Source organism: Dysidea avara, chromosome 5 (genome assembly GCF_963678975.1).
Source record: "Dysidea avara chromosome 5, odDysAvar1.4, whole genome shotgun sequence".
Lineage (NCBI taxonomy): Eukaryota > Metazoa > Porifera > Demospongiae > Dictyoceratida > Dysideidae > Dysidea > Dysidea avara.
In genome coordinates, this window is record NC_089276.1 from 20,198,729 (window position 1) to 20,216,639 (window position 17,911).

The following is a 17,911-nucleotide window of genomic DNA, read 5'->3' on the forward strand; positions in this document are numbered from 1 at the left end:
TTTGTTTGCAGCTGAACTCTCTACAAGGTGATCCTTCTAGCTGACCTCTATACAGGGTGATCTGTTCATAGCTGAACTTTCTACAGGGTGATTTGTTTGCAACTGAACTCTCTACCTGATGGTGTCTTTGTAGCTGAACTCTCTACAAGGTAACTTCTTCTAACTGATCTCTCTACAGGGTGAATTGTTTCTAGCTGAACTCTCCATAGGGTTATATGTTTGTAATTGAACTCTCTACAGGATGGTTTCTTTGTAGCTAATCTCTCTACAAGGTGATTTCTTTCTATCTGATCTCTACAGGGTGACCTGTTTCTGGCCAAACTCTCTACAAGTGATTTGTTTGCAGCTGAATTCTCTACACGGTAGTTTCTTTGTAGCTGAACTCTCTACAAGGTGACTTTTTCTAGCTAACCTCTCTACAGGGTGAATTTTTGTAGCTGAACTTTCTACATACAAAGTGACTTGTTCTAGCTGGTCTCTCTACAGCATAACTTCTTTCTAGCTGATCTCTTTGCAGGGTGACTTGTTTCTAGCTGAACTCTACCGGGTGATCTGTTCATAGCTGAACTCTCTACAGGATGATTTGTTTACAGCTGAACTATCTACATGGTGGTTTCTTTGCAGCTGAATTCTCTACAAGGTGACTTCTTCTAGCTGAACTATCTATAGGGCGATCTTTTCGTAGCTGAACTCTCTGCAGGGTGATTCGTTTGCAGCTGAACTTTCTACATGATGGTTTGTTTGTAGCTGAACACTCTACAAGGTAACTTCTTCTAGCTGATCTCCCTACAGGATAACTTGTTTATAGCTGAACTCTCTACAGGGTGATTTGTTTGTAGCTAAACTCTGTACGATTTGATTTGTTTGCAGCTGAACTCTCTACATGGTGGTTTCTTTGTAGCTGAACTCTCTACAAGGTATAGCTTCTTCTAGCTGATCTCTCTACAGGGTGAATTTTTGTAGCTGAACTTTCTACATACAAAGTGACTTGTTCTAGCTGGTCTCTCTACAGCATAACTTCTTTCTAGCTGATCTCTTTGCAGGGTGACTTGTTTCTAACTGAACTCTACCGGGTGATCTGTTCATAGCTGAACTCTCTACAGGATGATTTGTTTACAGCTGAACTATCTACATGGTGGTTTCTTTGCAGCTGAATTCTCTACAAGGTGACTTCTTCTAGCTGAACTCTCTATAGGGCGATCTTTTCGTAGCTGAACTCTCTGCAGGGTGATTCGTTTGCAGCTGAACTTTCTACATGATGGTTTGTTTGTAGCTGAACACTCTACAAGGTAACTTCTTCTAGCTGATCTCCCTACAGGATAACTTGTTTATAGCTGAACTCTCTACAGGGTGATTTGTTTGTAGCTAAACTCTCTACATGGTGGTTTCTTTGTAGCTGAACTCTCTACAAGGTATAGCTTCTTCTAGCTGATCTCTCTATACAGGATGACTTGTTTCTAGCTGAACTCTCTACAGGGTGATCCTTTTGTAGCTGAACTCACTACAGGGTGATTTGTTTGCAGCTGAACTCTCTACATGATGGTTTGTTTGTAGCTGAACTCTCTACAAGGTAACTTCTTCTAGTTAATTTCTCTACAGGGTGACTTGTTTCTAGCTGATCTCTCTACAGGGTGATTTTTTGTAGCTGAACTCTGTATAGTTTGATTTGTTTGCAGCTGAACTCTCTACATGATGGTTTGTTTGTAGCTGAACTCTCTACAAGGTAACTTCTTCTAGTTAATTTCTCTACAGGGTGACTTGTTTCTAGCTGATCTCTCTACAGGGTGATTTTTTTGTAGCTGAACTCTGTATAGTTTGATTTGTTTGCAGCTGAACTCTCTACATGATGGTTTCTTTGTAGCTGAACTCTCTACAAGGTAACTTTTTCTAGCTAACCTCTCTACAGGGTGAATTTTTGTAGCTGAACTTTCTACATACAAAGTGACTTGTTCTAGCTGGTCTCTCTACAGCATAACTTCTTTCTAGCTGATCTCTTTGCAGGGTGACTTGTTTCTAACTGAACTCTACCGGGTGATCTGTTCATAGCTGAACTCTCTACAGGATGATTTGTTTACAGCTGAACTATCTACATGGTGGTTTCTTTGCAGCTGAATTCTCTACAAGGTGACTTCTTCTAGCTGAACTCTCTATAGGGCGATCTTTTCGTAGCTGAACTCTCTGCAGGGTGATTCGTTTGCAGCTGAACTTTCTACATGATGGTTTGTTTGTAGCTGAACACTCTACAAGGTAACTTCTTCTAGCTGATCTCCCTACAGGATAACTTGTTTATAGCTGAACTCTCTACAGGGTGATTTGTTTGTAGCTAAACTCTGTACGATTTGATTTGTTTGCAGCTGAACTCTCTACATGGTGGTTTCTTTGTAGCTGAACTCTCTACAAGGTATAGCTTCTTCTAGCTGATCTCTCTATACAGGATGACTTGTTTCTAGCTGAACTCTCTACAGGGTGATCCTTTTGTAGCTGAACTCATTACAGGGTGATTTGTTTGCAGCTGAACTCTCTACATGATGGTTTGTTTGTAGCTGAACTCTCTACAAGGTAACTTCTTCTAGTTAATTTCTCTACAGGGTGACTTGTTTCTAGCTGATCTCTCTACAGGGTGATTTTTGTAGCTGAACTCTGTATAGTTTGATTTGTTTGCAGCTGAACTCTCTACATGATGGTTTGTTTGTAGCTGAACTCTCTACAAGGTAACTTCTTCTAGTTAATTTCTCTACAGGGTGACTTGTTTCTAGCTGATCTCTCTACAGGGTGATTTTTTTTGTAGCTGAACTCTGTATAGTTTGATTTGTTTGCAGCTGAACTCTCTACATGATGGTTTCTTTGTAGCTGAACTCTCTACAAGGTAACTTCTTCTAGTTGATCTCTCTACAGGATGACTTGTTTCTAGCTGAACTCTCTACAGGATGATCTGTTCATAGCTGAATTCTCTACATGGTGGTTTCTTTGTAGCTGAACTCTTCACAGGGTGACTTCTTCTAGCTGACTACAGGATGATCTGTTCATAGCTGAATTCTCTACATGGTTGTTTCTTTGTAACTGAACTCTTTACAAGGTGACTTCTTCTAGCTGATCTCTCTACAGGGTGATTTATTTGTAGCTGAATTCTCTACAGAGTGACTTGTTGTAGCTGAACTCTCTACAAGGTGACTTGTTTATAGTCGAATTCTCTTCAGTCTGACTTATAATGTTCTGAATCTCTACAGCAACATCTTTGTAGCTGAACTCTCTACAGGGTGACTTGCTTGTAGCTGAATTGTTTATAAGATTAACTGTTTGTAGCTGAACTCCCTACAGAATAACTTACAATGTCATATAATTCTATAATGGAGTAAGTTATAAACGTAGCTGAATGCTTTATTAGGGTGACTGTTCTATTAGAGTATCTCGATCTCGCATATGTTACACGTAGTTGGCTTTGGAATCATAACTCAGTGGTTTGTAATCCCATTCTTCTGTACTACTGCAAGGACTTTTTATGATAATTTTTCCAGCTACACACCGATTTTCAGCTCACTGCTCTAAGTGGTTTGCCTGGTAGGCGTGAAAACTAATAGTTTTTTTATTCATAAAAATCGATCGCGTAATTGTGACATAGGTTGGGTTTTGTGTCATATCTCGATGGCCTTTACCTGGATTCCTTTCAAACCACAAAAAGGCACTCCTACGATAGTTACTCCATCTACATAGCAATTTTCAGCTCAATCCTTCAAGCGGTTTACTCTGTGGGCGTGACAGACCTTCGACCTTATTTTACGCAAATAATCGGTCATAACTCCGTGACTGTTCATCGGATTCTACCAAACTTGGTACTGAGATTCGCCTTAATGAGCCCTTTAAGGTTACGGGATAGTGAGCGACTGTCAAACAAAAATTTTATTACGTAATTAAGGCGGGCTTGGTGTTGTTGTGTTTTGTATCAGCTGGTAACAGGCTTAAATTGTTGGGAGAATAATAGCGTGCTGACTGGACAGTTACAAGGTACAAGAAAACACACGTAACAGTACAAGATAACATAGATACAACACACTTAGCAACTGGCGCACCTGTAAGCGCATGCGTAGTTTTGCTGACTAATGGCGATATTTTCCTGAACCAAAAATCAGGACTGTCAAACTAGTTGTTAACATTTTAGGTCCTGACGGAGCCATTTGTTAGAAATAATGTTTCTAGTGCTTGTGATATCAATTTAAAAATTAATTTTGTGACCACAGTGCCTTGCTTTAGGCCATATTGTAGTCATATTTCAGCAACTATACACATTATTCACAAATCCTCTTGTCAGTCCCTCACAAGTGATGTTCTTCAAACCTTAGAATTGTTAGTAAGTTCTCATGGTTCTTCATTGGTCTGATTTTTGGTTCACAGTTTTCACTGTTTGGCATGGGGACAACTCATGTTTCCATAACAACATTTGAATTCCATGTCGATTTATGAGAAGTTAAGAATGCATAAATATTTGATAACAATGCATTAAGAAAAATCAAACCCCTAATCATGAAAAATGATCGATAGTGTACATGTGGGGTTTACAGTATCCCGTAACCTTATTAATTAAGTGTGCCAAATTTCAGCCCGATTTGAGCAAGCATTCGTGTTTTATGGCGGATTTTGCAAAGTGTGCGAAAAGAAGAAGAAAAAAATGAAGAAAAAATAACCAAACGTTGGCCGCTCGTATCTCGGAAATGGCTGGAGCGATTTTCTTCCAATCTGGAATGTGGACTCCCCTACCTAGCCGGCACTTCTGTAGCAATTTTAGTTTCAATCGGATAAGGAATCACGGAGCTAAAAAGGTGTGAAAATCGCGTTTACTTTCTTCCTGTAAATATACTCACGGTGTGGCGCGCTGGCTTCTTGGGCCGCACGACACACTACCGTGTGTCTTGATATTATTAGTAAAGTATTAATGAGAACTATGTGATGCTGCCAGTCTTTAAGTGTGCGAGCATCTTCATAAATGCTGCTCAAATTTTATTCTCAAGAAAGCAAAGTGTATAAATTCTCTGATAGCAACAAATTAGTTTGAGTTTGGCCGCCTTTCCTTTGTTCATAGCATTACCGTATACAGGAAAGACAGCCAAACTCAAACTATTTGTTGCTATCAGAGAATCTATACACTTTGCTTTCTTGAGAATCAAATTTGAGTGACATTTATGAAGATGCTCACACACTTAAAGACTAGCAGCATCTCATTAACACTTTAACAATAATATTGTATTTTCTGATTAATATTTACAACTTGCCTACCTCACACATGGCTGCACTATGATATCACTACTTTTTGTCGCAGTTAACTCTACTTTACTTAAACACACACTTTTTTTTACAGCTATAAGCTGTTTTGGATGGGATTTCAACCCTTTTTGTTAGAATAGACATACTCTTACTGTTGAAAACAGTAAGTAAATTTCCATGGCTTTGACAGAAACCCCTTTTAATTTAGATTACAGTGACAGAATATTAAAATACAACTGTAATTTTAGTGGCATGCAACTGCAGTCAACTAACATCCATTTTAACTAGTAAACCCTTAGTAACACTTTATTTTCATCTCGCACGGCTACTCAGCATCAAAATGACTCTAATAGAGCAGTCACAAAACAGCTCTAATACAGCAATCAAAGTTACAGCATAGTTACAACTTCTGCGTAGCATTGCATTGTGTAGTTAAATTGTTAGCTACTTACAGACTTTACAATATAAAAGCACAGCACTTGTTGAAATGTGACTGTTGCATTAGAGTGATTGACTGCTGTATTAGAGTATTTCAATCACTGACTAAAACCAAGCAGAAAAGCCATGTCCCTGCCCATGTCAGTACAAGCTCTTGTGAAATGATATCAGAATGGTAGATAAATGGCGAGTATGTCCAGAAACAATAGAAGGGCACGTAATTTATATAATAAGTGTATGTCTGACATTATCCATGATTCATGTAAACAGTAAAACGAAAAAGTTATTCAGTTTCATAAAATCCCTACAGAAAGACTATTGTGGTGTACCAACTTTTACAAAAAGATGGACTTCGGCATGGTGACAACCAAGCTAAAGCTAGTATTTTAAACCAGTATTATTCCTCAGTTTTCACTAAGGCCCCTATTCGGTGATTATTAGTTTCTCATCCAGCCTTTCTAATTATTATGATGCGGGCGGGAGGGTATTACCATTATACCATTATTTTATAATATTAACACACTGATGTACAGACCTTGTCCAAATTGTCTTTTTTTCTTACTACAAACATTTCCTTCACTACTTTTCGTGATCGCCAACTGTTTTCCGACAGTCAACTGAAAGCCTGCTTTGATGAAGTCGATAGAGCACGATTGCAACTGGCACTGCAGCAATTTGCTAAGGAAAACAACAGTTCTCCTGGTGATATATAGCGCATTGTAGCGTTCATCAACAAAAATTATAACAGTTTGGTATCACGTGTTCTTCTGAGCATGCGCAGAGTAAATAATGGCTTACCATGCGGTAGCTTAAGAAGGATGCGGGCGGTGGATGAGAAACTAATAATCACCAAATAGGGGCCTAATGATGAACATCTCCGACCACCCCCGGATATGGGGCACAGCCCCAGTATCAAGATATACCTAATATTGAGATCTGTTGTGAAGGAAACACTTGCTTACTTAATGATCTAGACCCATCTAGATCACTGAAATCCATGGCTGCTGAAATTTCTCCTAGCTTGAAGCTGATATTCTCTGCTTCCCTTCATCAAGGTGCCATCCCTCAAATTTGAAAACAGGCTATCATGACACCCTTGTTTTAAAAAGGTGAATCCAATCCCTCAAACTATCGACCAATATCACTTACGTGTACGGGGCACTACTGCTGTCAGACCCGGATTTGACTCGGATTAATTAAAGCCGAGGCGTGCGATAAGAGCTATGTTTCAGGTAGTCTCGATCGAGCGAGACTGCGTTTTGAGCGTTCGATTCGCGTTGAGCAAACGGGTAGTTATGTGATAACTAAGCCGGTAAGTTTATAATTTAAATCAGTCAGTGGGTTTTGGTTCCACGTAGCTACTGTGAGTTTACAGACAGCAATTACATGTGGCTTCATGCATACCCAGTATTACAATTTCCCGATATATTGAAGTGGGTGTGGCTCACAAAAGTACTTATCCTGCTGCAAGACTTGACTATATACAATTCCTACATTAATCGATTAGTGGGCGTGGCTCCATGTAAGTTTGCAGACAGTTAACGGACACAGTTTCGTGCTTCAGACTGCACTTACTACTAAATGGGCGTGGCTGAGCGTATGTTTGTAACGCGATAAGTGGGCGTAGCTCACAAAAGAGCTACGCGATAGCGTTTATAAGTTTCCACTTCGTCAAAGGAATAATTTCGTTTCTCACGTGATCCAATCCGGGTCAGTCAGACCCCGATAATTTGTAAACCGGGTTGGACCCGGAGAAAATGTGACCCGGTTGACCCGATCCGGTTTCTCGCTGACGTGTATATGCTGTAAAGTTCTGGAACATGTTATACATACAAACATCATGTCTCACTTCTCTGAGCACAGTATACTCTCTGAAATCCAATGTGGATTTCGTAAGAATTATTCAGCTGAACTGCAATTAATAAAAAACATCTCATGATTTTGCTTCTAACTTAAACAACAAAGGCCAAACCAGTGATGCCGTGTTACCACATTTTAGCAAGGCTTTTGATCAAGTTCTGCATCACTTACTGCTCACAAAGCTTCAACATTATGGTGTAAGTGGTATCATCTTGAACTGGATTACTGACTTTTTGGACAGCCGTACTCAGCGTGTGGTATGTGGTTGTGCCACCTCTAAACCTATAAACGTAACTAGTGGCGTACCTCAGGGAAGTGTGTTGGGACCACTATTATTTTTAGTATATATCAATGACATCACTACCAATTTATCATCTTCCCGTCATTTATTTGCTGATGACTGTATTTTGTACAGAAAGATTGATACACCGGACGATGCTAAAAGGCTTATTAAAAAAACTGGAAATATGGAAAGAGACCTGGGGGATGAAATTCAATATAGAGAAATGTATGATATTAACAATCACATTAAAACATAATCCTTACAATGCGGAATACGCCCTCCATGGAGAAAAAAAACTGAATCCGGTTGCAAATGCTAAATACTTGGGTATCAATTTTGACAGCAAGCTTACATTCAACCATCATGTGGACATTGTTTGCCAAAAAGCTATTAACACTTTAGCATTCTTACGAAGAAATCTGAAACTGTCACCAAACAGTTAAGCTAGATGCCTACAAGATATTTGTTTTACCAATTTTAAACTATGCTGCGACAGTTTGGCACAATGCTACATCAATAAACTAGAAGCTATTCAGAAACATGCCGCTCATTTTATTGTGTCAGATTACCACAGATTAAGTAGTATATTACATATCCTAAATTCATTAAAGTTAAAATCCATAGTGTACCACTATACAAGACTTCGTCTCTCAAGTTGATGTTCTACAAGATTGTCAATCACCTAGTAGAGCTTCCTATCCCCAGTTATATTGTACATTCTACAAGATGTTTACAAGGAAACCAGGATAAATTCATCAAACCATCTGCTACTGTTGATGCATACAAATTTAGTTTTACCCTAGATCAATTACCCCATGGAATCAACTACCAATCAATGATATTTTCCCTAAATGATTCTTCAATCAACACTGACACATCCAATGAAAAATAGTAATTTATAATCTAAAGACATTGTTTTTATACTCAAATTTGTGAGTTTTACAATCATAAATATAATATAAGTATATATAATTATGTCCTATTGTAAATAAACACCTTTAAAATTTATATTATTAATAAATAAGTGCACTGGAATAGGCTGTGATCTTTGCAGCTGTTGTCCCATCGCCCGAAGGTTATCTTTTTGTGTTGAAGAGAATGACACAATTGGTGAGTTTAACCGTACATGTATTTGTGTTGTAAAATTTAATTGTAAAAGGTGTAATTAGCATACCATGACAACACGTATTTTGTACAGTGGAGTCTCTATCATGACAGTATACAACTATTAGACATCGGACCATGGTGAAAATTTTACTGCTATACTTGGAGGTTGTCTGGAGATGACTTTGTAATGTATGTATATCTCAGTATCTTGATAATTAATCCTTCACTAATAGTACAGTAAAAACTGGTCATTATTGTAGAAAAAAATTCTTCTTACCTAGCTTATTAAGGAGGTGGCTGCATTTTGCAACAGTAAGCAATTGGTAATAAGCATCTGCAATGCAGCTGTTCTAACTTCTAACTGGCTATACAGATGGATTTAGTGTGCAACAGCAGTGAGTGCTGACAGCAAGGGAACAACTAATCTGTTAGAATACCAAAGGCACTGCTTCTGACGTAGGCTATAGGATCACAGAAAACAGATGGGACATTTCCAAGTTGGGTGTTAGCCCTAAGTGTGAGAGTTTTCACTTTAGGTCTTTATAAGCTTCTAATGAAGAAAATGATGAAGTCATTATCCATAGGATATATTTTTCAGAATATCTGTTTCAGTTCAAGCATGAGACAAAAATACAGCATTCCAGTGGTTTAGTGGTGACCACAACACTGCCTGAGTAAAGTGTGGTGAGATGGTAGACTACCAGAAGCCCTGGAATGCCTTCAACACATGAAATGCCAAAATAATGCCTGGTTTTCATCCACAGTGTACAGAAGGCTGCCTCTCTAAGACGGCCAACTATTAAATTATCCTGTAAGACATTTATATGGTTAAATCAGTGCCTTGCTAGCTACCTGCTTATTAATCCAAGAAATTTTGGCCCAAAAGTAACCATCTTACTGCACCCACTTATCTGATTAGCTCAGGTATATATGGTAGCCATACCGTATAATGGGTTTTAACTGTACCTATAATCATGAATCTTAAAAGCGTGGCACAAATTTCCACAAATGTAGCTATCCGCGAAAATAAAATCCACTGATTTTATTATTTTGATTACTAGAAACGCATTGAAAAAGGAGATGGAAGTATTGTTAAGCAGTAATATACATGGCTACTAGTGCTGTGAACCTGTAGAGTTTACTAAAACCGGTTATTGGAAGGTGAATAATTGGATATTGACTGGTTATTGTCTGATTGTAAATTAGCAGACATTATGGCACTAAACATGCCTGTTGGAAGCCTTAGGGTGGTACCAAAGTGACCATCAACATCCCTTACAATAACAACTATTACAAGCACATATTTATACATGCTTTGGGGTTATGTTGTGATGTTAACACTTGTCAGCAGGGGTAATTTATGATTTACCAAGTGGGTGGGTAAAACCGGTTTAAAGGCTTCTTAGCCAATCATTGGCTTGACCTAGACAATACCGGTTAATAACCAGTTTTTCCATACCGGTTCACAACACTAATGGCTACCACGTTTATAAATATATTTTGGACTCCTGTCATTGGCAAAGAACTTACTTGCATTATATAAAAGTAGGGATGTGTGCCGCTGCATGACAACCCAACAGTAGTGGGGCACTTACTGCGCACCCTCTCAAGGATATGCAGTTTGTTTTTGTTTCATGATGGCACAAAAACACGTATTGAGTTACAGGGAAAGAATTAAGACACAAAAAGTTGAAAACACGAGATAAAATAAGCGTGAATTTAATTACCATAGCTAGCCACTATTCACGAAAATAAAGTCTTCATGGTAAAAACCCGCTGTATGGTATCAGTATACTGCCTAGCAGTGACGCATCGTGAGTATTTATGTCACAATGCGTTATGCTATCATCTATCTAAATCAATAACTGAATGTGTCATTTTGTATAGAGAGCTGGATCATCCAGGACATTTGGGTCACATTTTGTCTTGGCCAAGTGAATCTTATCCATTGACAGAAGGTATAGGATCAGATCATGTGAATAAATTTCAGTGGAGCTTGTCTGTTGCCACCTTCACTCAATAAGCAGGTAGCAGTGTATAAATTCTCACTTTGGAACTGGCTTTTCGAGAGAGGTTGTCTTTCTATACCGGTGGCCATTAAGACAGGTTGTACAGATGGAGTGTACATACTAGAGATGCAGCAATATCATTCACTTAGTATCGTTTGATACTATGTATCATTGTACTTAAATACTATACTGTTGCAACTCTAGTACATATTTATAACAAGAATGTGTGTTAGCTGTTTAGACATATTGGAGCCCTACACACTCATCTGGATTTTACAAATGAATCACACCAACTCATTGTCAGTGCACTTACTCATCTGTGTTTGGATGAATATGCCGTCGTATGAGACCTACTACCATGATGGGTGCCTGGAGAAGTGGAGATATCATTTCTAAGTCAGTTATATCATTGATATTATATAGAATAGTTATAACTATTACTTAACAAAAGATAAAGTCAGTCAAATGAGCTAATCCTACCCTCTGCACAAACGAGGTCAATAGCTGCAGACTCTTTAAAGCTAAAGCGATGGTAGGAAGATCTAGAACCTCTCAAACAAGTGATGGCTGCACGAAGTAGTGAAAAACTCAGTTTACATCTTAACCAGTGCAGGGTCATGCTGTAAGACTGTCCATTTTTTTCTGACAGCAGAGTGGCTATTCTCTTGTACACTACTGTGGCCAGGTGTCCCATGCCTCCAGTACATGAAAACACTAAGGGAGAGAATGTCCCATGCTCCACCTCACAGATCCTTTCTTCATATTTCCTCTTCTTCTCTAGCTCCGCACGCCTGTAACACTGGACACTGAACAGTGTGTGGGAGCAAAAGGATTAAACACCTTTACATCAAAGTATGCCTTCTGACCGCATTCCCAAAAACCATTGGCCACAACATCAAGACGGACCCCATCCTCAACATTAGCTGATCTATACTGAAAAGATTCTCCTGAGAGTGGCTGTAAGGATGGTTCAACTTCAACACTATGACACAGCTCAGTTAATAATCCAGCAGTAATGTCTCGAAGCTCGTTATGACGGACTATAGGGAGACCACCACAGGGACAACAAAGGGCATGCTCAACAGAGAATAGCTTGCCACACACACAATTGGAAGGCAACAGTGGTGGTCGCCAGCCATATCGAAGACACAAGGTGTCACGAAAAGCACCTTTGTGTAAACAAAAACCATGGTCAGATAAAGGTAGAGCAGCCACCCAGCTAGAGGAGCCCTTTTCAGAAGATAACATGATCGATCTATGTAATGATGGTGATAGCACAGGTAGCAGAGCATCACGGGAGTTGATGATAGACTGGTGATGCGTATCCAAAATTGTTCTCCTTGCCTCAATCTGTGAAGACAACACCTCAACTGAGTAAGCTTGAGACTGCTGTATAATAAGGTGAACTAGAGGAGTGGTAACCCTAACGGAAGCAGCATACTGAAATAATGAGTAATTGACAGGATTGACAACCCCCATACCTCCCAGTCTAGTTGGCAGAGCAAACAGGTTTCGTTCAATATCACTAAATGATGGTTGACCAGTCAAATTGGGCAAAAATCTACAACGAATGGTTTCTTCTAGGGGAGTTAAAAAAGGTTGAATATTAGGAGTGCATCTCATTAGAAAATTCCATCTGCCTATAAATCCATGTGTAAATGCAGCAAATGCAGCTTGAGGATGGGTAACAGAGATGTCTGACAGCTGCTGCAACTCTTTGATCCAAGATGTTACTTGTTTCTCTACAAAGGAGGCGACAAAGGAAGGAGAGCCTAAAGCAGCACCGAGATGACGCTTTCCATCTGATGTTATAGAGATGCCAGTCCCCTCAAAAGCAGAAGCTGCTGCATCATGCATTCCTTCCTTCACAATAATGCAAGTTTTAGAAGGATTAGGAAATAGCCATAACCGGGACCAACAGATGTCAATTTATCCCACCAAGACCGTAGCGCTTTTACACTACCACAAGCGGTGGCATCGTCGGCATACCAAATTTGTTGAACAGAACTTCCACCCAAACAGTTGATCATTGGAATCACACCTAGTGCATACATTGGCATAGCTAGCTGGTCTCCTTGAGTGGTGCCCTCCTCAGAGTGTAGAACTGACCCTCCAATGTACAAGTTAACATTCTCCCGATACGTGTTTATTAAAATGGTAGAAAAAGGTGGACATAGGTGCTGTATGTTTCGTAGAGCTGCCTGGCGATTAAGATAGTTAAATGCATTGGTAGCATCCACAAGTATTACTGCATCAACATCAGTGGAGGAAAACATCTATCTTGTGGAATGAACAGCAGCCTCACACCCCGACAATTGACCAGCACACAACTGTAATGAACCAGCAGCTTCTTGAATATCATTTCGAATCACAGAAAGGACAGCCTTTGCAATTACACGACGTGCAGTTTCTCCAACTCCAATTGGTCTTACCCCTGGACATTTGTCCAAAGCAATTAGTCGGCAGGCAACAAAAGCTGTTAAACCAGAAGGATCAACAAAGCGAGTACATAATCTTCTAGCAACACTGGCCAGTGCTTCACAAAGATCATCAGAATTTCTTTGGAAAGAGGTACACATTCTACGCCACGCCACTGCATCAAGACCTGAGGGTCCAGCAGCACCCCCAGTTCGAAGAGCAGTACAACGAACACAAATTCCATCAAGTTCCTCAAATACAATTGGATGTGAAAGTGGGGCACAGCCAGAAGACCCGCCAATCAGAGTGGAAGGCAAGGGGATTGTCCCTTCGGATGTTTATCAGATAGTGCCTTTAACACAGTGGAATTTAATGATAATGCCCCACAACAATTGTCCTCTGATAGTAAACGTAGAGCATCCTTAACTCTCCCATTCATCATAAAATTTGAAAACCTTCGAGAAATGGTATCCTCAGTTCTATGAATATGCGTAAATCTTAACTTTAAATTTCCTTGTAAAACTCTGCCCTCCTGGACCAGAGTGTCAATGTCTCCACGACACCAGGCAGCTAATCGACGAAGATGAGCAATATTTTCATGATTTTTAGATCTATGGTGAGGCCTCTGTAAAAGTAAAACTGGCATGATCATGACAGCCTTCATGGCTACACACTCAAGAGCTGAACCATTGGCATAAGCATTATAAAGATGACAAACTTCAGATACAAAAGCTCTACCACTCTTTCCAGATGGTAACTTAAACAAAACTTTTCGCCAATGAATTACTTCATCATAGCAACAATTCACACTATGCACAAAGGAATCTCCATCAACATCACCCCACACAAAGGCAGGGGCACCAATTGGAAGGAATCCTGGTAAAGAACGAACATCAGAGGATGGTAAAGTATCTAACGGAACAATATCAGAATTATCATCCACGGGTCCACTCTGGTTACTCACAGAAGTTTCAGCAACAACATTTCCATCATGGTTCTGGTTCTCGCACGTGCCAAGGCGACCAGGTAAACAGTTAACACACTGGCGAGCCTGCTTACAGCAAACACAGTTCTTACATCGACCCGTCCTGGTACAACGACAACAATTACGAAGCAAATCACGTCTTAGCTTCCCATTATCCTGGGAGTTTGACACCATCGTGCAATCAACGCACGAGTGCTTGCATTCAATCATTATATTGTACAATTCTTACTTTTATATTATTGTGAAAACTGTTTGGTATTCATGTTTCCTCTGTATGTCGTAACTATACGTGTTTTCATATAATTTTGTGTAGCTATGGGGTGCTATAAAATGCATGCATGGTGACTATTCTAAATAATTGGTAGTTTTCCTTTTAGGCTAGCTACATGTACTAATTAAATACACATACTCACAGCTTGTTTCAACAACTTCAGTGCTGGTCACTGTAAAGCATTAATACAATACAACTGGTAGACGCAGTTGTGCTCTGTGTCATTCTTTAAGCCGCGCCCTAAGAGAGCAAATTGCGTGGGGGCGACTAAATTCAAATTTCAAACTAGCCATTCTCGAACAATGGCATAGTTTTTTGTACACTTCTTTATGGCTACATGCACTGATTAACTACACTTACTATTCACAGCCCAATAACCAGTGACCGCAGTTGTGCTCTGCATCACATTTTTAAATTCTTAAGCCATGGACTTAGAGAGCAAACTACGTGGGGGCAACTAAATTCAAATTTCAAACTAGCCATTCTTGAAAACATGTAACAATTTCAACAAAACTTTTAGAACAGTTTAAAGACACATTGCCCTACTTGCCAAGCAAGTATTGCAAAAAACAACAATATGGGTTTTGTAATATTGCCATACATCATTACCCTACAGTTGTAATTTCAGTACCAAACGAAGTTTCAGTCATCCTCAGTCAGCCTGATGATGTGAATCTTGAGGCAATTGATCTGAATATAGAAGCAATAGAAGGGCAATCAATGTTCGGAATGCACAAAGGAACACAAGGAATACACCTGCAGTTGCATCTAACTGCATGCGAAAAAAATAAAATAAAATAATAAACGAAACCTCCTCTTTGATGTCGGCAATGTCGATCTCGAAACAGTCAACATGGATTTGCTTCACTGCTTGTGTGGTATTTACGATGAGTTTAACTCTAGAGTTTCAGAGGGATAGCGTAAATGACAGGTGAGTTACAGGCAAGTCAAATTTGACAACGTTCGTTCCTGTAAAATCGTCATGTGTAGTGGTCACGTCATTTATGCACATTTCTGCTTTACTGGCTACGCAATCACTACCGTGAGTCTTGATAATACCTGTTTAAGTTTCACACAAAGAAAGCATGATATAGATTTCTTGATGATCGTGTAATTAAATTTTACCATCCAAAAAAAAGTGCGCGTCCAAGTAAAGCAGAGTTAACTGCGACAAAAAGTAATGATATCATAATGCGGCCATGTGCGAGGTGTGCAAGTTGTAAAGTTAATATTAGCTAATAATCAGATAATACAATGTTATTGTTAAAGTGTTAATGAGAACTATGTGATGCTGCTAGTTTTTAAGTGTGTGAGCATCTTCATAAATGCCACATAAATTTAATTCTCAATAAAGCAATGTGTATAGATTCTCTGATAGTAATAAATAGTTTCAGTTTGGCCACCTTTCCTTTGTTCGTAGCATTGCTGTATACAGGAAAGGCGGCCAAACTCAAACTATTTATTACTATCAGAGAATCTATACCAGCGTTGAAACCGGGTCGGGTCATCCGGGTCACATTTTCTCCGGGTCATCCGGGTCTGACCCGGTTTACAATTTATCCAGGTCTGACCCGGATTGGATCAAGTGAGAAACGAAATTGTTCGTTTGACGACGTGGAAACTTATAAACGCTATCGCGTAGCTCTTTCGTGAGCCACGCCCACTTATCGCATTACCAACATACGCTCAGCCACGCCCATTTGTTAGTAAGTGTAGTATGTAGCACGAAACTGAGGGTAGCTATGGTGAGGGGTAGCTATTGTCAGTAGGTGAAGACCTTATTTTTTTTGGTCTTCAACCTACAGCTAGGCTGAAGTTGCAATATTTACTCAACACGAATGGAACGCTCAAAATGTAGACTCGTTCGCTCGCTCGAGACTAGCTGAAACACGTCTCGGCTTTAATTAATCCGGGTCACATCCGGGTCACATCCGGGTCTGACCCGGATTGCTATCCGGGTCAGTGGGTCATCCGGGTCAGCAGTAGTGACCCGGTTTCAACGTTGATCTATACACATTGCTTTATTGAGAATTAAATTTATGTGGCATTTATGAAGATGCTCACACACTTAAAAACTAGCAGCATCACATAATTCTCATTAACACTTTAACAATAACATTGTATTATCTGATTATTAGCTAAGGCCACTCCAAGTCATACCTTAGTTTCTGGTCACTCCCAAGCCTACAAATGGATGCGGGCGGGCGGATGATCAGGACTTCAGGACTATAGACTCTACTGTGACTATATACTGTATGGTATTATTATTTGCTCAATTTAGCAAATTCATGTTGATTTTATACTTAACCAACAACATAAGTAGTTGTGCTTCGGTAAAAAATGCACTAGGAAAGTTGTTGATGGATCATGGCTAGCTATACACTGATGTATAGCATTTAAGTATATATTTATTTATTTATTTAGAATATACTATAGGAAATGTTTTGCTCATGTAGCTTTTTATGCTTTCCAAGTGAAATAAATGTCTCATTAGCTATGTCAGGAAAGTATTACTATGACTTATAGCTAAGTTGTTCAAATGATCATGATACACAATGAAATTTAACTTCTATTTTCACATCAGAAATTCTTCATTCAAATGTAAAGTCTTAGCCCACTAGCTATGTGTTTCCAGCCTTCTATTCAGTAACCTTGAGAAAAGTAACTGTCAAAGTTTTGAGTCATTGAGTGCTCCAGACTACTGTTTTTTAGTGATCATCTGGGAATGTTTAAACTATAAGGGTTTCTACTTGCCAATCTAATTTTAGTTATGGAAAAGTTTAAGTTTAAGCTCACCGAATGTTGCCGGCTTTCCATACCCCTGTAGTGTTCAGTGATAAGGAATTAGACTAATCATTAGAGGACTACATTTGAATTATAAAGTTAAAGCTATGGCCCATCTGCATGGACTAGTAGTTAATGCTACTGAAATTACTTTGGTTACAGAAGCATTAGTAACAGTTATAATCTGAACAGCTATATAATGAAGGACAAAACTAGCTATAGTTAGAAACATTTTATTAGTGTGGCATATATACCTAATATATACCTAATATTAGAGTTAAGAGTAGTGTGACTGCTCTATTGGAATCCCTGAATGCTCTATTAGAGTATATCGATCTTTTGCAGTAAAAAATAAGTGTCTTGCTGGGTCACGTGCACTTAAGCACCTGTAATATTAATAATAGTCCTCATAAACTAGGGTTTCAGGTTTACCATGCGGGCGGGTGACCAGAAACTAAGGTTTGACTTGGTGTGGCCTAATATTAATTTTACAACTTGCA